Below are 19,222 nucleotides of genomic sequence, written 5' to 3' on the forward strand. Positions count from 1 at the left end.
TTCATGTCTAAAAAAGAAATGTTACAGTAGTAAAATGCCCCAATAGTATTTAACAGCTTTACGACAACGTCGCATGAGTAACCGTGCTAAATAGCAGCTGCGGGCCTGCGGCGCAGGTTCAGACGACAAAAAGGCGCCGATGGCACGAAGGCACAAATCGAGGCGTCGTAGTGTAAGTACGACGCATTTTTTGTGTCAAAAGTAAGCATACTTTAGTTTATTGCTCTTTTTTTGCAAAAAAAATAAAATTGTGTATCTTGAACATCCAGGTTTGGAGTCCTTCGGAGTTTGGTGGCCAATTTATGTGAAGTAAAATTTGGTCCATGCAGAAAGAAAGATTGTCAGCTTTTCAGAGAGCGGACTCAAGTTGAATTCAAAATGGAAGACCCATTGAATAACTCTCTATACCAGGTAAAGTCATGCACATATTTATTGTTAACTGCATTGATCCAATCATCATTGATCCAAATCCTGCTCATTGGTTTGTCAAAAGATCATCCAATTACGGCTCCTGACGCTTTAGAACTGTCTGATCACATATTAAGATGATGTGCAGCAGTTCATTATCTAGGATTTCTTCTGCTAGAGGCTGATAACCAAGAAATTTTTGACATGGTTCTCCGCCTCACTGCTTATCATTATCCTGAAAATATCCTCTTGCCACAAGGTATTCAAGAGTGTAATCTTATCTTAATTTGTCACAAGCTAATTTTTTTTTACTTTAGGATATACTCCTCCAAATCTGGCAATTAGCACACTTTACTCGAAGGCTTGGTTGATGCTATTGATGCTGATTGCTCATAATCATGGGCAGTCTTGGGTCTGAGGCATGGAATTCATTCCCTACACTCGGAGCATTGATGGAGATGTGTATCAAAAAGGATTTCGCTACTTCTTCTGGTACCACAGACCAGACAGAGTTGCAGCTGGCTGCAATTGAAAAGCAAACCATCTTGGAATTCGAAACACATCTAGCAGCCGCCTCTACAAAAACTGTTATTACCGAGAACAATTATTTTCTGCTTAGTCAAGTATTAAAAGCACTCTTAACTTTTTATTTTCTTGCAAATCATTGTAATATTTTACTTTAGTTGACATCGCTTGATCCATGAGGATCTACACAACGACCTCCTCCGGCTGTTATTGAGCAGCTTCGAACTTTGAACGCAACACTTCGACTGGGTCACCTACTTTGTCGAAGTCGCTAACCCAGAGATAAGGAGATGGGACACTGCCGTGTTAAAGCGGCCATGACAGTTTCCGCGACACCATCTAACGGCTAATGCCCGCCCTTCATCATTAGCAGACGAATTCCCAGCAATACCCCCTCAAAGGCACTGTAGGCTTGGCGGCTTGTTTGAATTTTGGGAAAGGAAGCTAGAGCAGGACGACACTTATGAGGGTATGATGCTCGTATATTGCCCCTCACCTAACATGAAATGGCATCGCACCAAATGTTAGTGAGAGTTTATCTTCTTTTAAAAAATATAGATATTATTGTAAGATAATAATCAAGAAGATTAGCCTATGTGTTAAGTAACTTTGGTGCGCTTTGGTTAACTCAATGGCAGTGTTCTAACTCCCTTTTTCATCAAGAATAAGATTTGAATTGACTCAAAAGAAGGGAACGATCTAATTAAATTTCTTTTTCCAGTCTCTTTACATGAAGTCAGGCTGTGGAGTAGGATTTTAGTTGGACCGTTCCCTAATAAAATTTCAACACATCTTTATATTCTTGATGAAATAGACATTGATTGTATAATTGGGAACGGTCCAACTTTAACCCTTTTATATCAAGAATATTGTCACGTCCCGTCCTGTTCGCCTTACTTTGTGAGCGCTAGATGGCCTTGTGTCGCTTGGCGTCCTAGTTAAACCAGATTCGTCCCTCTATTCTCTTCAGAGTTCGCCTGCTGTTGTTCCGGTCCGGTCGCAAGCTTCTTTGCTCTGTTCCTTTGTGTGTGTCTTCTTTTCTCTGCGTGTGTGTGTTTCGCTTTACTGAAGTGTGTTTTACTCGTGTTAGTTTAGACCCACTAGGGGCACCATCGGAGTAGTTAAGTAGTTTAGTGTAGACCGATGGTGTGATTCACTGTCCCGTACTGTGCCAGTGTTGTCGGCCAGCGTCTCAGTGATTTACATTGTAGTGTCGCATTCAAAGAGTGTACTGAACTGATTGCCCGTGACAATGGTGGAGATGCAGGGTATAGTTACACTCGTTGATTGAGAAAAATTTACATTTTGTTTTTGTGTGCGTGAAACAAAACTCGGACAAATTTGTGTTGGAAGATTGAGGCGTCCCATAGTCAACGTTTATGTTACGTCGCATCGTTTGCCCGTTCAACATCAACATCAACGCTTCGCTGCTTTTTGTGGTCACGTATCGTTCCAAATTATTTGTGTGGCACGATTATCTGTTTCTTTTTTAAATTTTGCAGATTTATCATTGTGGAAATTTTAATTGATTGGAATTTGGAATCGACGTAGTATCAACGTTGAGTACGTTGGCGTGGCGTGGGTGCTGAGTCATCCAACAGAGCTGAGCCACCCAACGTTTTTTCCATTTACGTCTTGACGACGTTGGTCTTGTGTTGCGAGCAGAGAATTTTTGATTCATAACTTTTTTCGATATTCGTTTATTAATTATCTTTTGCTTTTTATTTAGATTTGAGTCGAAGATTATTGGCTTTTGGGTCTTCTTTTTGGAAGTGGATAATCCCGTTTTTATTTGTTTGTGAACTAGACCCAAGGGCTGGTAAGTTGTGTCCCCTAACCCTCATAGACTTTTTCTTGCAGGTACTTGAGGCTTGATAGCCTTTTTGATTGAGAGAGAGAGAGCATTGGCTCCTGTTTGGTTGTGAGTCTTGGACTCTTTTCTTGTTGATGGCCACTTGTTGATTACCCCCCACAAAACTTATTGATTGCGAGTAGCTCCCTCCCTATTTTCGACAATTAGTTGGGATTGGAATTGGGTGGCGGCCGGGGGTGAATATTGGTAAAATTTCCTTCGCTACAGTAAACGATTAAAATGGCTGATCAGGATCAAGCGGATCACGGGGAATTTGTACTACCACATCACGGGCCGGGCAACGAGGTTCACCCTCCAAATTTCGAACAAAACGTTCCGCAAAACGTTCCGCAAAACGTACCTGGCGCTCCCAACGTCCCTCCATTAATTCATGTGGGAAATTTTAGAGAGCGGGACCCTCCAATTTTCCGAGGGTTGCCACTCGAAGACGTGGTAGAGTGGATCCATCAGTTCCAGTGGGTGTCGGCTTTTAATCAGTGGGGCCCTGTCCAACAACTTCGACACATTGAATTCAGTCTAGAGGGGGTGGCGGCAACATGGCTATCGGGCCTACAACCTCGTCCACAAACGTATGATGGGATGAGAGCAGCTTTGCAGGAAGCGTTTCGGCACCACAACTATGCGATGGAATTAGAGTCCCTATTGCGAGCGCGCAAACAAAAACCCGATAAGCCGGTCATGTCATACTGTTATGACATGATCAATCTATGCTCAAGAGTCGACCCGGGGATGACCGAAGAGCGTAAACTCCAATTTATATTCCAAAACATGGAATGGAAAACATGGCGTTGATGCAAAGGGTGTTCCCCCAAATGGGGCAATTAACAACCAATGAGCTTTTCCGGCGTCTTCAAGCTCACTGCCAGGCCTCGCTTATGGCAGAGCGATCCATTCCTGTAAACAATATCGTCCCTGCGCCACCTGTAAACAAAAAGGAGGAAATTGAGAAACTCTTACGGGACGAGGTGTCAAAGAGCCTGGATCCAATTGTTCGTCGATTGGAACAGGCAACGCGTACAATGGGAACTGCCGGGGGATCGGGATTTAATTCACGGATGCGGACACCAGAGAGAGGGCGAAATTCGCAATGGCAAAATCGGGATCGCCCAAACAAAAGAACAATAGACGGGCGGCCAATTTGTAACAGGGCATATTGCGCGTAACTGTCCGAAAGGGGGTAAATCGTGTTTCAATTGCGGGGAGCCTGGGCATTTTTCACGCCAATGCCCCAAACGAAAACAGGATGGTGGGTCCCCAAATAAACAAGAGCCAAAAGATTCGACCCAAAAACCAACTAATTCCCCTAAACGTCAGTCAAACTAGAACCGGTGGCAAGGGGGGAGCGTGCCACCGTTGTTTTGAATTTTCCCCAAACTGATTCTCGTCGCCTTATTCTCAAACAAGTTGATTGCCAGGGGCAGGACGTTAAAGCCATCATTGATACGGGATCCGGAGCTTCGTTAATTTCTCCCAAATTTTGCCGAGCGTTGGGGATTGAAAATTTTAGAGAACGGCAAGGGCCTCGATTGTTACTTATGAATGGGAAGACGTTAGAACCGAGCGGGATGGTCAAGTTGAGAATCCATGTAGAAGGGCGTTTGATTTGGGTCATAGCGGCGGTGAGCGAAATGAATGGGTTTGATTTGTTGTTGGGAAATGACGCGTTATCTCAGTTGGGATGCTTCTCGGTGCAATACAATGAAGCCGGGGTGGGGTCCTTCTCGACAACGCCCACAACTAGCGAAGAGATTCCGAAGGGAAAGGCGGGCTACATTGTGAATTATGAAACACTGTGAATTATAAAACTTTATTTGTCCACCTTTTTTCGATGTTTAGAAAGATACTAGAGAGAGAGCCGGGCAGCAAAGCAGCCCTTAATGGGTTTATATCATTTTTTAGCCCGTCAGCAAAAAAAAGGTCAAAAAGTTTCGAGTCTTTTGTTTCGTCGTAGTCATTGCAAGGCACTACCATCGATTGGCCGTCAATTGATTCAGCTTAAATGTGTCGGGAGAGGACGAGCAGATTTTCGGATTTTCGGATTTTTGCTCGACAAAAAACCCCCGAATGAGTGTAATAAGTCATGATCAAAAGGGGCTTTTACCCTTTGGACGTCGATGAATGAGTTCCTGTGTCGGCCTCTTTGGTTTTTCTCAATTCTGTCCGCAGTCCGCACACACCTCAGTCATCACGGCGCTCTCTTATTTTATTTTAATATTTTTTTGTTTCCCGCTCCAGATTCCGGAAGCGTAATGAAGTATATAGCTGGGCTCCCCTTCTATATATCTAGTGTTTCGTCGAAAGGACGTGGGATGAAAACAGTTCATATACGTCAAGCCGGAAATCCTGCGTTATTAATGCCGCCATTCCACGAATATAATCCTTCGAGTATTGAACGTACGCCGAAAGTGTATAGATCTATATCACGTCGTCGCCCACGCGCGTGAAATGGAAAACAAACGCCGTCACGTTCGATTTCAGAACATTGATAAAAAGGAGAAAAGGATTTATTTATTTTTTCTTAATTTCCCTTCGAGAATAACAGGATCGCGCGAGAGGCGGCGGCGAGATGAATGACTATTAAATGGATGACGCGTCGATAATGATCTCACAAAGTGGATGGCTGTTTTAATTCAAGGGACGGATTTTTTCTGGTGGTCACCATTTTTCTGTCGAAGCTTCAATTCATCATTTATTGTTGGAAGTCGTTGAAACAATTTCGGCAACGGCTGCTGCAACGACCTGCGCGCTGATTTGCTGGATTGTTATCGAGTGTTGAATTTAAAAAAAAGGTCCATTGAAACTTGGACGGATGGCGAGTCCAATGCACCGACCCTCATATTATTAATACCTTGACTACTTGGCGTCTATATAAGAAATTAAGACGAAGAGACGAGGAAACAAATAAACTAAATATAAACCGGGGTCCCTCCCCAACTGCTTTCTTGCATTTCATGGATCACCTACTCCTCATCCTTACAGAGTCCTCTTCTTCTGCCTATATCGATCGTGAACGCGGGTTTTTTCAAAGAGAAACTGCTTATTTTATTGATAAACCCCCTGAATTACGTAAAAAGATGTTTCTTCTCTAGGCTACAATTTGGACCAAAGAAACTCGTTTTTAATGAGGATATCAGCATTAGAATAGAATAGGAATTTTACTAATTCTGGCCTTGAACGAGAGAGTTGCCAGAATGAAATGCAGTGAAATGCTGCGGCGGTGAATTCGTTCAAAATAGACGGATTTCTGACATTTTTATCGTAATCCCGACTAGATCCTTTCTAGTTTCTACAGTGGCAACAGGCCGACCTCCTGCATTTCCTCACTTCCAATAACGGGGGAAACTAGTGTATACATATTCATTATTCAAACCAACAAGCCTTTAGACAAATGAGACAATTGTACTCGTTTTCGAGAAGAATGTTACATGGTGGAATTTTACCTGATATTTTTGTCACAAATCCCTTCTAACAACATTTGAAACCACATTTGCTCGGATAAAAGGCAAAGGAGTGAGTTTTATGCAGAAGCATAGTGCCCTGAAAAAGAATAAAAACATAAATATTGATGAGCGATAAATAAGCTACACTTAAACATATTCAACAGAGAAATACCTGAATTAATTTTTTTTTACTCTTTGATCTGAATCCCAGGCCTGTTAGAGATAATTGACTAATTTTGTGTAACTCGTGAGACATAGTCATCCATAAAAATAATTTCTTTTGATAAAGACTCCAATTTGAAGAAAACGAATTTTAATTCTGTCGCTAAGCTTCAACGCTGCCAAATTTCAGAAAATTGTACCGAATTCTACCATACACTTTGAGTCATCTAGCGTGTAAAATTGCAAACAAATTGAATATACTTGTGGAACAGAATACTTATGATACAGTTAATTTTTAATTGTGAAAAATTGGAGTGGGGTTTTGCTTAAAAAAATATTCATGTACTACAAAGTATCTTTGCAACGAAGTTCTAATGAGACATATATTTAAGATACGCTTTCTTTATGCTACACATATATAACTTTATGTTCTTATGAAAAATTTCACTTATAGAGCTAGTTATTTACGAGCATAGTTTAGAGTTACTAAATAATCAAAATATCAGTGGTATTTTTTATTTCTGGAATACTTTACTTCCAACACTGTATATAAATGAGAGAAAAAAAATGTTATTAATGGCAACCTTTACTAGTGCGATTCCGTCACTCTGAGATGCACCACCTTATGCAATAATTTACTAATGGCCATTTGTTGCAAAGAAATTAGTTAAGTTTTTCAGAATTTTTTCAATTTCTACTGAACATTATTATTTGAGACACCTTTTACTAGTGATACACTGCTGCGAATTTCGAATATACTATCGATACAAGTTACTAAAGTACGATACTTATGAAACTTTTTACTAGTGCGATTCCGTCATAGTGCTACGCACCCTTTACGTTATTATGAAACATTTTACTTAAAGAGCTAGTTATTTACGAGTATAGTTTAGAGTTACAACATCATCAAAATATCAGTGATATTTTCTATTTATGAAACACTTTACTTTCAACACGATATATTTGTGAGCAAAAAAAAAAGCTGTTATTTATGGCCACCTTTTATAGTGCGATTCCGTCACTGTGAGATGCACCCATCTATTTGGTTCTCGGTCTTCACGGTCGTCATGATGAGGTTCTTTAACTCCTGTTGGCCCCTGACGAAGAAATATTTCATTTCAATGTGATTGGTTCTCTTATGCTTCTCGAGATCCTCGATTATGCTCCTCGCGCAGCTACTATCGCAGAGAATAGGAACAGTTCTCACGATTTTTCTTAACTCGGCAAGGGTAGCTCTGAACCAGATCACGTCTCTTGAGAACTCAATGACGCGAAGAACTCCGATTCAGCAGTGGAGAGCGCAATTGCTCTCTGTCGCTTGCTTCCCCATGATACCGGTTCTCCGTGTAATGACACGCACATTCCTGTAGTGGATTTTCTCTTGGTCAAATCGGCAGCGATGTCCGCGTCATAGTAAGCCTGAAGAGGGGTCTTAGCATTCATCTTGTCTCCGCCATAAGTTATCCCGTAGTGGATCGTACCAGCAAGATATGCGAAAACTTGCTTCAATGCTTCCCAGTGACCTCTTCCTGGATTAGAGACGAAATGTGCCACCTGTGTCACAGCAAGGGTTATATGTGGTCGCGTCATCCCTATGAGACACATGAGTGATCCTACTGCTTCTCTTACTGGAATCTTATCCATTTCACGTCTTTCTTCCTCTGTCTTCCGTGACATCGATACATTCACTCGATTATTTGGACTTGATGGGGTTGCAACTGGGTAGCACTCACCCATTTTGTATCTTTTCAGCAGGCGGTGGATGAAATCGGGTTGCTTGATTGATAAGGTCCAGTTCTTTCTGTCACGTGTGATATCTAGCCCAACGAATCTTGTTTGTGGTATAGATCGATTCTTGAAATGTTTGCTGAGAAAACCCAAGATCTCATTCAGTACTTGGCCCTATTTCTGCAGGCCAGTCCATCATCGACGTAGATAATGAGAATCGTGTATTCTCCGTCCAGTCTGACCCTATAGTAGACACACAAGTCGTGCTTGGATCGCAAAGCTAAAATCGATTTGGAACTTCTTAAACTCCACATCCCACCGGTTTGCAGCTTGTTTCAGTCAATTGGCGTTTGTAATTAGCAGACCATCTCCTCCTTTCCAGGTATCAGAAAACCTTCCGGCTGCTGCATATAAATCGTTATCCCTCCAGTTGGCCGTATAGAAAAGCCATCTTTATATCCAGCTGTATCATCTCCAATTCAAATTCAGCTACTTAAGCCAGGATGAGACGAATTGTGAGTGCTTGGGATGTGACGAGTGGCGCTTGACAACAGGTAAGTATGTGGCCAAGTAATCGACGCCATAACGCTGGCCGCAACGACATGCGACGAGTCTTGCTTTATACCTTTTATCCACTCCTTTGTGTCCAGGTTTGTAGTCTAAAACCCATTTGCATTTGATGGATTTTCGTCCTTTACCCAAAGGACGATCCGTCAGGTTTTGTTCTTCATTATTGAGTCGTACTCGTCCTGGATAGCTGGAATCCAATAGTTTGACTCACTACATGATACTGCATCTTTGTAGCTTACTGGAATGTAAGGTTCTAGCAAAAGTATGCTGACAGGCTGATAGGTCTTTTATGGATCGTGATCGTGCAGTGTGAGGTTCAGTGCAGCCATTGCAATATCAAACTCGTCATCCATAGGTGATGCTGTTCCAGGAGTCCAGTCAGATGAGGTTGATGTGGCTTCCTCAAGCGGCTCTTTATAAATGAATGAATCTGTTTCGTTGCCTTCAAGGTGTCCCGTTCGTTACTGCATGTACAGTATCAAAAAAAAAATCCGAACGGCGATTTTTTGTTTTGAGCCACCTATCCGTATTTCTGGATACTGTTTGGCTTTAGACTCAAATTCGGGGGGCAGGGAACAAAGCGAATTGTTGGAACTGAGAAGAATTAAAAAAGGAGTTATAGGCTTAGCCCTTGGCCATGTCTCCCTTCCATCCCCCCCCCCTAAAAAAAATAAACAAAATCAGACAGGCTGTCTGGAATTGTCATGGCGCGAAAAAATGAATAACGAAAGATTCCCGCTTTATATGCAAGATTTAGGCACCTTTTAGGTTTTCTCGTCCCTTGTCCAAAAATTGACAACGAGCCTAAGGCTATTCCAGTCATTACTTTCTTCCCACCTTTGTTCCTAGCCCCCTTAATTTATGTAAAAAAGCCAAACACAGTTTCCAGATATATGGATAGGTGGCTTCAAACAAAAAAATCGCTGTTCGGATTTTTATGTAGGGCACTGTATTTGTTGCTGTACAGCGGAGTGTGAGCTGATCGACGAGTGTTTCTACGATAATAAAACCTGAGCTGGGATCGTGGGAGCAGACTGTTGTATTTGTTCGACTGGGCTTGACCCATGCAAAAATGAACACGGTATCTGACTTGTGATAGTGGTGGTGATGGAATAGTGATGGGAATAGTGTGAATGGTGGTTCCTGATAAGGGATAAATAAAGTTAGGGACACAATCAGGGAAAGCGAGCAATAAAATGAGGTTACCCGTGAAGAAAGGCTACACACAGAGGCAAAGAGCTGAATGGGCCTAAGAGGGAACATGGATTAGGATTAAGATAATTTACATGAATTCAATAAGGGAACATAACAGCAGTGTCCTATGACACAAGAATATTGGAAATATAGTAACACACCCGAGATAACTCAAGTGACGTCTAGAGGAGAAACACAGGGCACATAATTAGCATGGAAATACAACATAAATTCACTTCAAATTGACATACCCCTGAAGAAGAGTAACACACACACGGGGTCTTAAACCCCAGTAAATTCTCTTTGGGCGAACACGGACAAATCAGCGTTACTCTTTTCCTTATTCCACTGTTGAAGCAAATCTGGTATTTCCAAGTCAAGTTCATGTAGCCTCTCATCACTTGGGTCAGAGAAAGGCTTTTTCATATCTAGCCTCTGCTGATAATGTTGGATAAGGTTGCAAACATCGTGATAATTAAACCACTTTCAGAAAAATTCAAGGAAATTTGTCAATGCAACAACATTTTCTAATCCCCTTTGAAACATATCCTTCATGCACCGGAATTCAGCTACTACTTCAGGTTTGAAAATGTCACGTGCATAAGCAACTTTCATTTTTTTTCGAAATTGGTGGGATCAATATGTCCTCTTGTTAAGAAACGACATAATGGTAAACCATCGTTGAGTGTTTTGGCAAATAAAAGCTTAATTAACGAAAAATCAATCTTTTCTCCTTCCCATTTAAAGTTTCGTTCCAACAATTGATTCCTCTCTTTTTTAAGGATATGCGTGGGATCGTACGAAACGTACAATATCCTGGAAGTCTTGGAATGTTCAGCTGGATGGGTAACTCTAAAATCATCTTTATCAGCTGATTTTCGAAGAAGTTTAAATAACTTTAGCATTGTTGCCAACTATACGATCGACTATAAAGCCAACTTCTTCAAGTTTCTTAATGACGCGAATTGTTAAAAAATACAATTGCCTTCCGGATAACTTTTCAACGGGCCAACTACCAACTTATGCAGTAAACCTCGTTGTGAGACCTTCAACAACGAAAATAATCAAACTATTTGCTAGAACTGGTGGTCCTCCAACTGGAACATGATGGTCGTCATGCCTAACAGCAGCTTTTTCTGAAATTTTACCACCGTCTACATCTAACCCTTGACCAACTGTTTCCTCTTTAACCTCGTCATCTAACTCTTCGTCTTCAAATACTTTATTCAAAGGGTGGTCATCTATTATAACCCTCCGAAATCGACCTCCCCACGAATTACTGTCTTGATTGTATCCAAGGTAGCAAATATTTGCAGGCCATCTCATCAATTTTAATACTGACTCTTCTTTTGTGCTGTTGTGTTGAACCATCAACAATCATCTTTTATCGAGCTAAGTTCACGTTTGTAATACCAACTTCTCCCTTTCTTGTACCTGTATCGTGTTTTGACTCGGAACGGTTAGCAAGTCGCGTTCTCTGATAAAACGATAAATTGTTGAACTACGTCCTTGAATGGCAATGGAATACTTCAGCGTCCATTGACAGTAACGTATATTCTTGTTGGTGCTTTGATGAAATTTAAAATCTGAAATGGAAAATAGTTTATGAGATAACTAAAATATATTTTAAATGTCGCATAACAGGATGTTATGTTTAATGTAAATGTTGTGACACAACAGGAACGAAGCGTTTGCATTTCTTTCCGCGTGATGGTCCGCCTCCTCTTCGAAAACAGCTACTAATGCTTCAACAGCAACCTTCATCCCTTTATCACGTTTGAGTAGATTAATTGCTGGTTTATCAACAAAATTTTCATATTTCTGTAACCGCTTTTCAAGGTTCTCAACTTCATGGCGAATTTTTCCGACTAGCATACGATTGTTATTTAATGGATTTTTTTACAAGATCGTTTTTCTTCCTTTAAGGGTTTTGCAATCCTTTTCTGTGATGGAATTGTTGAATTGAGCGGAATTAATAATTGCAATTAACTCTTCGACCAGGAAATTAGTATTTTCACATTTCTTGCCAAAAAAACTTGATCAAATATACCAGTTGGTAACGATTTATTCATATGTTTAAGTTAATCAATTGCGAGAAAACATTCCTGCAAAAATGGAATATAAGGACACTTATATGAACGAAAACACGAATTGAAGGTAAAAATAAATTTGTTATGTGCTCCATTGTGACAAGATTTTCGAGGACAAATGCCATTAACAGTTTTACTTAGCTTTTTTCTCTTGTATCGGTTATGAAACTGGCAGCTTGTATCAGTAATTCATGGACCATTTGGTGATTAAGAGACAGATAATTTAGTGATTGTAAGTGAAGAATTTCCACTTCAAGATTTCCAGAGGAATAGAAGTCAGCAAGAAGCGTCAGTACTTCACGTTCAAATGACTGTTTGTATACATTCGTACTACCCATTATATCTAAAACTTGAATAAAGGAATCCTTTGATTGATTCTCCTTAAAATATAATACAAAAATATTTGTAAATTTAGACTACTATAAAAAGTAATGCCAGTAGGTATGCTCACAGTCAATTTTCAGGATGAAAAATCTCCAATGCAATCAGACATGGAGTAGTCTCCAATTGATGTGGATCGACCATTTGGAGTTGAATCGAAGTGGATTTCCATTGGCAGGTCGTCATCCCATACAAGACAACAATGATATAGTTCCCAATCTTGAGTTACGCGTGAATTTGAATGCTTACGGTAAATTGTAAGTCTTCAAAACTATGATGGAGGTCCGTGATTGGATATACTTCGAATAAGTTGTCAAATGACCAGCATTTAAATCTGATGTCTAATTTATGTATACAAAATTTTTTTACAATTGATACCAAAATATGATACAAAATAAAGGAATACTATGCTTACAGTCAAATTTTATAATTCCAAATCTCCAGTACAATCAGTCGTTGAATAACCGATAGATGTTTATCAACCATTGATGTCCTCGGGTGGATTGAAGTGAATGGCAATCGACAGGTCATTGTCCTAAACATGATAAAAATGGTAGTACCGATTGTTGGATTGTACGTGAATTTGAATGCTTACGGTAAATTGTGAGGATTATCAATGACGACCAAGGTCTGTGGAGTGTGAATGGAAATTGTTCGAATGAGTTGTCAAATGACCATCATTAAAATATCTGAATCTGTCGTCTTGTTAATTAACCAAATAGAAAGCAATGTTTAGCATTTTTTCCAATACATAATTGAAAGTAAAGAAATGCTGTGCTTACAGTCAAATTTGAGAACTCCAAATATCCAGTACAATCAGTCTTGGGATAATCTCTAATACCTGTGGATCTACCATTGATAGCCACTGGTGGATGGAAGTGAAAATCCATTGGCAGGTCACGATCTTATACAAGACAGAAATGGTGTAAATCCAACTTTTAAATAACATGTGAATTTGATAGCTTACCGTAAGTAGTGAGGAATCAACTTTACAGTGAAGGTCTGTGGAATCAATACGTAGGTGATTTGAAAGATACGTCAAACGTAACTTGACCGTCAGTTGAATTTGAATCTGCTTTCTTTAAAAAAAAACATAATACCACGGTCTACCAGGAGAGGTAGCCAAACGTCCTATCCCTTTCGTCAGCCAGAATAATCAAGGAACTTAGAAGCTTCCCGAATTTGCCGCTTGGATTGCGGACGTGCTTGGCCACCAGCTGTTGTGTGTTGCACAGTCTCCCTCTCCCCCCTCCTTCTATGTATTCGGGGAATCCCACCCTAAGCAGCCAGCGGCAATTGGCGGCAATGGCTGCATTGAAGAGTTGTGACCAAGCTACGCCCGCGATCCAAGCGGCAAATTAGGGAACCTTCTAAGTCCCTTGATTATTCTGCTGCCATGGCGTTTGGCTACCTCTCCTGGTAGACCGTGATAATACTATAGCCTAAGTATAATAGCGATTAGCCTGCCCTACCGCGACGTCTTTGTTACACGAGCCATTGAGTCCTGCTGTGTTAAGAGCGTCTCAAAAGTTTCCTAAACAGCTAGTTCGACCTTCTTTAAAGTTTGTTGTGAAATCAAGACTCGAGCAACTTCACAGCCTTTTGAGAAGACTAAGTCTCACCATTGTGAGCACTTAGAATCAGTGCGATTTCCAGATTTTCAGTAAGATAAAAAAAACTGACTTTTCTTAAATATGTTGGATTGGTTTCACTTGGTAACTATTCACAATGTTATAAAAAATAGAATGATTCAATGATTTTTACTGACAAGTCAATTTTTTTTAATTCAGGACAGAAATTGGTTCTTTTTTGGCCATGGAAATGCAAAAGGTATATTCGGAATAAGTTTTTTTCAAGATCACAAAAGGGTGTCTTTAGTTTACCAAATGATGTCATTAAGATGACTAAAAGAAGTGTTCAAGCGAACCCGGAAGACATCTTGAAGGTTCCTTAGTCCTTGTTCACTTGTTTTGTTCCTTAGCCCGTTATGCCCTTGCTTGAGTCCTTCGACCTCCCGGTTCTTTGGCTATCTAATGAACTGGACTGCAATGCAAAAAGGCATTCCATAATCATCCAAGTACTACGCTGACCAAAAACTAATTATTGAAACAAAGACTGTTGTCAAGTTTCCTCAATATTCTATACGTGATTCCACCATAATGATTGTGATAATGATTATTACTTCTTTATCCTACAATTAATCTTGAAGACTTACTAACCTATCCCCAAGTTTTGGGGGCTGAGCTGTTCAGTAAACATTTTTACCCAACGAGTAAACCTGGAATGGAAACTTAAGGCCGTTTAAAATCTTAAAGAAAAAAGTATGCTGTTTTATTTAAACGTTTGTATCCAGTGAAATGTAATAATTTTTTATGCTTTGTTTAGAGTCTTATTCGAAATTTAGCATAAGGGTGGAAAACTAAACTGAAAATCCCGGTTTATTGTGGGAGGAATGTGGAAGTGAGTTGATTCTTAATGGAGCCCGTGACGTTCGGCCAGCCAATCCTTCAGGGACTACGATTATACTCAAGTTCGCCGGATAATTAAAACACCATCAAACAACAGAGATTTTTGAACAATATTAAGATTCCCATAAAGAAACTTAACTTAATTCTATATACTCAATTATACATGAACAGCTGACCGAAACGAAGTCATCAGTGTCGTGGCCACAGCTGATGTATCCAATAACGAGATAAGTGAAATAACAGAAGGTAACAGTCAAATTGTCATTCTTAATGAGAAAGATGATTTGATTCTCCCAACTATTCTCATTACGCAGATCTGGAAATAATCACAGCCCATCGACGGAAACTTCAGACAAATATTAAAATTAATGCAAAAGACGATTGATGAGATGATTTTTTTATGAATGACATTAATATTTAAATTTTTTCTGTTGGTGATAGATAGTGAAACATCCATGGCGTAAACTGATGATTCTATTCTCTTGGCTTTAACGCGTCCAGATTATACATTTTGAATGTTGGACATCATGAATTATGACGATATACTCTGACGATATACCAATCGTCAGAGTTAGCTTGAGATCGAAGTGCAATTTTCTTCGGATGATTACAGTAAAGGTACCGCAAAAATTATTGTAAAGATTGTGTTTGTGCTTGAAGGTGGTATTTGCAGGTTTCAATGCTGGATATGGCGAAGCGTTTGACGTTGCTTTTGCCGTGCTCACTACCTCACCTTGTTCCAAAAGAAAGAAGAGGAGGACGACAGATGTCGAAAGACATAGACGCCTTCCTATCGACAGATCGTCACATAAAACCAAAATGCAAAACCTCCTGAAAAATATGGCGGCAAATTATAGAGAAAGCAACAACGTTGGAACACCCCAAAATGACAAAACAAATGAGAAAAAAAATACTTTAGAATTATAAAGACTTTAGAATTACACCAAATTACTTTTAGGTCTATCTATATCTAAATTAGAATGGTTGATGAAACTACCTTACGTTACCTTGAATTTTCACCCTTAAATCGCCATGTTATCGTTACTAACCTTTTTTATTTTCCAAATTATTGCCTGGTTTTGTTTGTTCACCATATTTATTACTTAATTGATAATCCTTCGCATATGTTCAAATTTTTAAGCTTTTGTTAAACTTGTCTCTCATTAATACAATTGACCAACATTTTTTAAGTTTATTATTGAGTCGGAAAATTGGCAACAGCAGAAATACGAATAGAAATTTGATGGCAGTTTAAAATAGGTCCTTATATCGTTCATAATGCCGATGCTAAGTTCCGTATACATTTTCCGTTTTAAAACCAACTTGCACCTAGTTTTATTTAAGTTTGGTCCAATCCATTTGGATCCGTTTCAAAACTTCATTTGAGAATGTTTGATATGGAAGAGCATCAATCAATCGTTGACTGGTATTTGACGTCAAGCCCAGAAATGAAGAAGTTCCGAAACGCTAAGAGGCCCGCCTAGTCACCCTTGGCTGTTCTCAACAACCGGTAATTGATTTTTATCAAACCTTCATCTCAGTAGTCAAGCTGTCAACAATTCGTTTCATCCTTATCCCACGGTATTTATACATGGTAGACTGGATGAAGACATATATTTGTCAACCAGAAGGGTATGTTGTCCAAGACCGTCAGATATATGTTTTCCGAATGATGAAAAGCCTTTATGGGCTGAAAAAAATACCAAGGGCTTGGAACATTGAATGAACGAGGCAATTATTGAATATGGTCTCACTCGCTTAGAAGAAGACCAATGCGTTTACTATCGTGTTGAGGAAGAAAATTGGATCGTAGCTACTTTCTTTGTCAACGATAGTCTCATCTGTGGTACTAAGAAAATAATAGAGAAAATTGTTGATCAACTAAAGAAAAAATTTGAATTACGCACTCTTTCAGCATAACGGTTTTTGGGGGTCACAATTGATCAAGACAGTGCCAAAGGGCGCCTTAGTATCTCGGAGCCAGATTCAATCGACGCTATACTGAAAAATTTCAAGATGGACGACTCAAAGAGGATGAGAAGAAATATGATCATGGCTTCATTAGCCCTTACAGAAAGAAGTGAAGACACCAGGGGTTTGTTAAATTTGCACACAGTCAAACTCCCAATAGACGTTGCCAAAAGTCACGTGACGCAACATTTTACCCAATACGAGGATGTCTTGAGTACTCTCGACCATGCCTACTCTTGACATGGCACGAAAAGTGTGTTTAACAAAGCCAGGGGTATGGAGAGACCCGCATACCTCTCTCTCTATACCCCTGACAAAGCTGCCACCAGATAAAGACCGTCTTTATATATGCCGCCATGTAGGGAAGACCGGGGCTAGTTGGCCTAGGGGTAAGTCATTCTTTTCCCTTTTATTTTGCGCCACTTGCAATCCACAATTTTTCAAAATAGCCAAATTGTTCAGTTTTATCAATAGATGGTGTGTACCAAATTTCTTTTGTCTGCACTTAAACCGTGACGTTTTAAAGCCCCAAAACATTTTTCGTGACCCGCCAGTAACTTTTTTTCCCGGAGTGATTTCCTTTTCATCAATTAGGTATTGATTGTGCAAGCAAGAAATTTGCTTTCTCAGAGTGGTAATTCATTTAGCCAACTGGGAATCAAATAGTTTTTTTTCAATTTAGTGTTCATTTATGTATGTAATTTGAAAAGATGCAATGACACCTACCCATGGGGTAGGTTGGCCGTTTTTTCTGGGGAAATTTGCCCTGTTTCTAATAGCCCTGTTAAATTGTTCTTTTTTTACTTTTTAGAAGATGAGAAACTATGTAAGAAAAACTGAAAGAGGGAAGACCCCAATTGATTTAATTGAAAGAGCAGTTGACATGGTTCTCATTGAAAGAAGAAGAATTACAAGTGTTGGAATTTTGTTTAATATTCCAAGAAGAAGCTTGAGAAGATAGGTTGACAACAAGCAAAAAGACATTTTATCAACTATGGAAACAGAAGACAGAGCAACTAATACTAGTAGTTTAAAACCCAAATAAGATTACGCCAGGTAATGAGTGCAGTATGTAGACCGCAGTGCAGTATACTGAACTAATAAGCGTAAACATCTTGTAGTTTAGGTTTTCACTGATGAATTGGAGAATATTTTAGTTCAATAACTCCATCGTGCAGCAGATATTTATTATATGCTTTCTCCAGTGGACGTAAGGAAGTTAGCTTTCCAGTTTGCTACAACAATGAATATGGAAATGCCACCGACTTGGATTGAAAAGTCTTTAGCTGGACCAGATTGGTTCAGTTCATTTCTCAAGAGACACCATACTTTGTCAATTAGAAAACCAGAAGCTACCTCCTTGACCAGGACCTCGCCCTTTAACAAACACAACTGCGACAAATTTTTTGACAATTATGAGAGACTGTTGAAAAGAGAAAACATCTCACTTGATTGTGTCTGGAATATGGATTGGACTGGAGTGACAACTGTTTTGACACCTGAGAATATATTTGGTCGACGTGGCCAGAAGCAAATAGGTTAGTAGACTATTGTTTATCGTTTTATAGAATATGCCTAGAAAAAATCAGTCGTTCTATTTGTTTACTAGGAGCAATCGTTTCAGCAGAAAGAGGGACTCTAGTTACTGTTGTTTGCGAAGTTTCAGCATTTGGAAACACAATCTTCTCCCTTCTTTGTGTTCCCAAGGTAATTTCGAAGTCTCTTTAGTCCGCAGTTTTTTGTAGCCCTACGATTTATTGATTTATTCTTTAGTTTAGAGTGAACTTCAAACCCTACTTTTTTAATGGAGGGCCTATGGGATGTGCAGGCACTGACAACAAATCTGGATGGATGAATGATTCCAGCATGGAATTACTTATGAAACATTTTTTTCAGTTCGTGCGTCCATGCAAGGAAAAACCTGTTTTGTTGCTTCTTGATAATCACTCTTCACACATGTCCATCAACGCGTTGAACTTCACCAAAGAAAACCACGTCCACTTCCTGTCATTCCCCGCGCACAGCTCTTATAGGTTGCAGCCACTCGATGTGTTGTTTTATGGCCCAATGAAGAAGTTCAGCAGCAGCGCTGCTTCAGCAAGGATGATTAACAATCCTGGCAAAACTATGTCCATTTATGAAATTCCTTGAATCATTAGCAAATAGTATCCTCTTGCTGCAACACCTATCAACATAACAGCTGGTTTTCGGCAGGCCGGAATCGTCCCATTATATCGCGAAGGATTCAAAGGCCGACTACGACCCCGGTTTTGTTACTGATAGAATGGACCCAACCGTATCTTTAGTGGAAATAGAGATGCCACCGTTAGACGAACCTTTTATTATTCCAATGGACATTTTCTCGGACCAAGTTGAGCTTTTTGTGGAGGCAGAAGTTGAAAATATTGCTGA

The 19,222-nt window shown here is 39.7% G+C and overlaps 1 long non-coding RNA gene across 1 annotated transcript; it reads left to right on the plus strand.

The window, feature by feature from the left end:
* The first annotated feature begins 286 nt into the window (after nucleotides 1–286).
* On the plus strand, nucleotides 287–1,404 carry LOC124200336. Its single transcript, XR_006877276.1, has 3 exons — nucleotides 287–411; nucleotides 494–667; nucleotides 726–1,404. It is a non-coding gene; the product is annotated as an uncharacterized LOC124200336 (long non-coding RNA).
* Nucleotides 1,405–19,222: the final 17,818 nt, after the last annotated feature.

This window comes from Daphnia pulex, chromosome 8, assembly GCF_021134715.1.
Source record: "Daphnia pulex isolate KAP4 chromosome 8, ASM2113471v1".
NCBI classification, from domain to species: Eukaryota; Metazoa; Arthropoda; class Branchiopoda; order Diplostraca; family Daphniidae; genus Daphnia; species Daphnia pulex.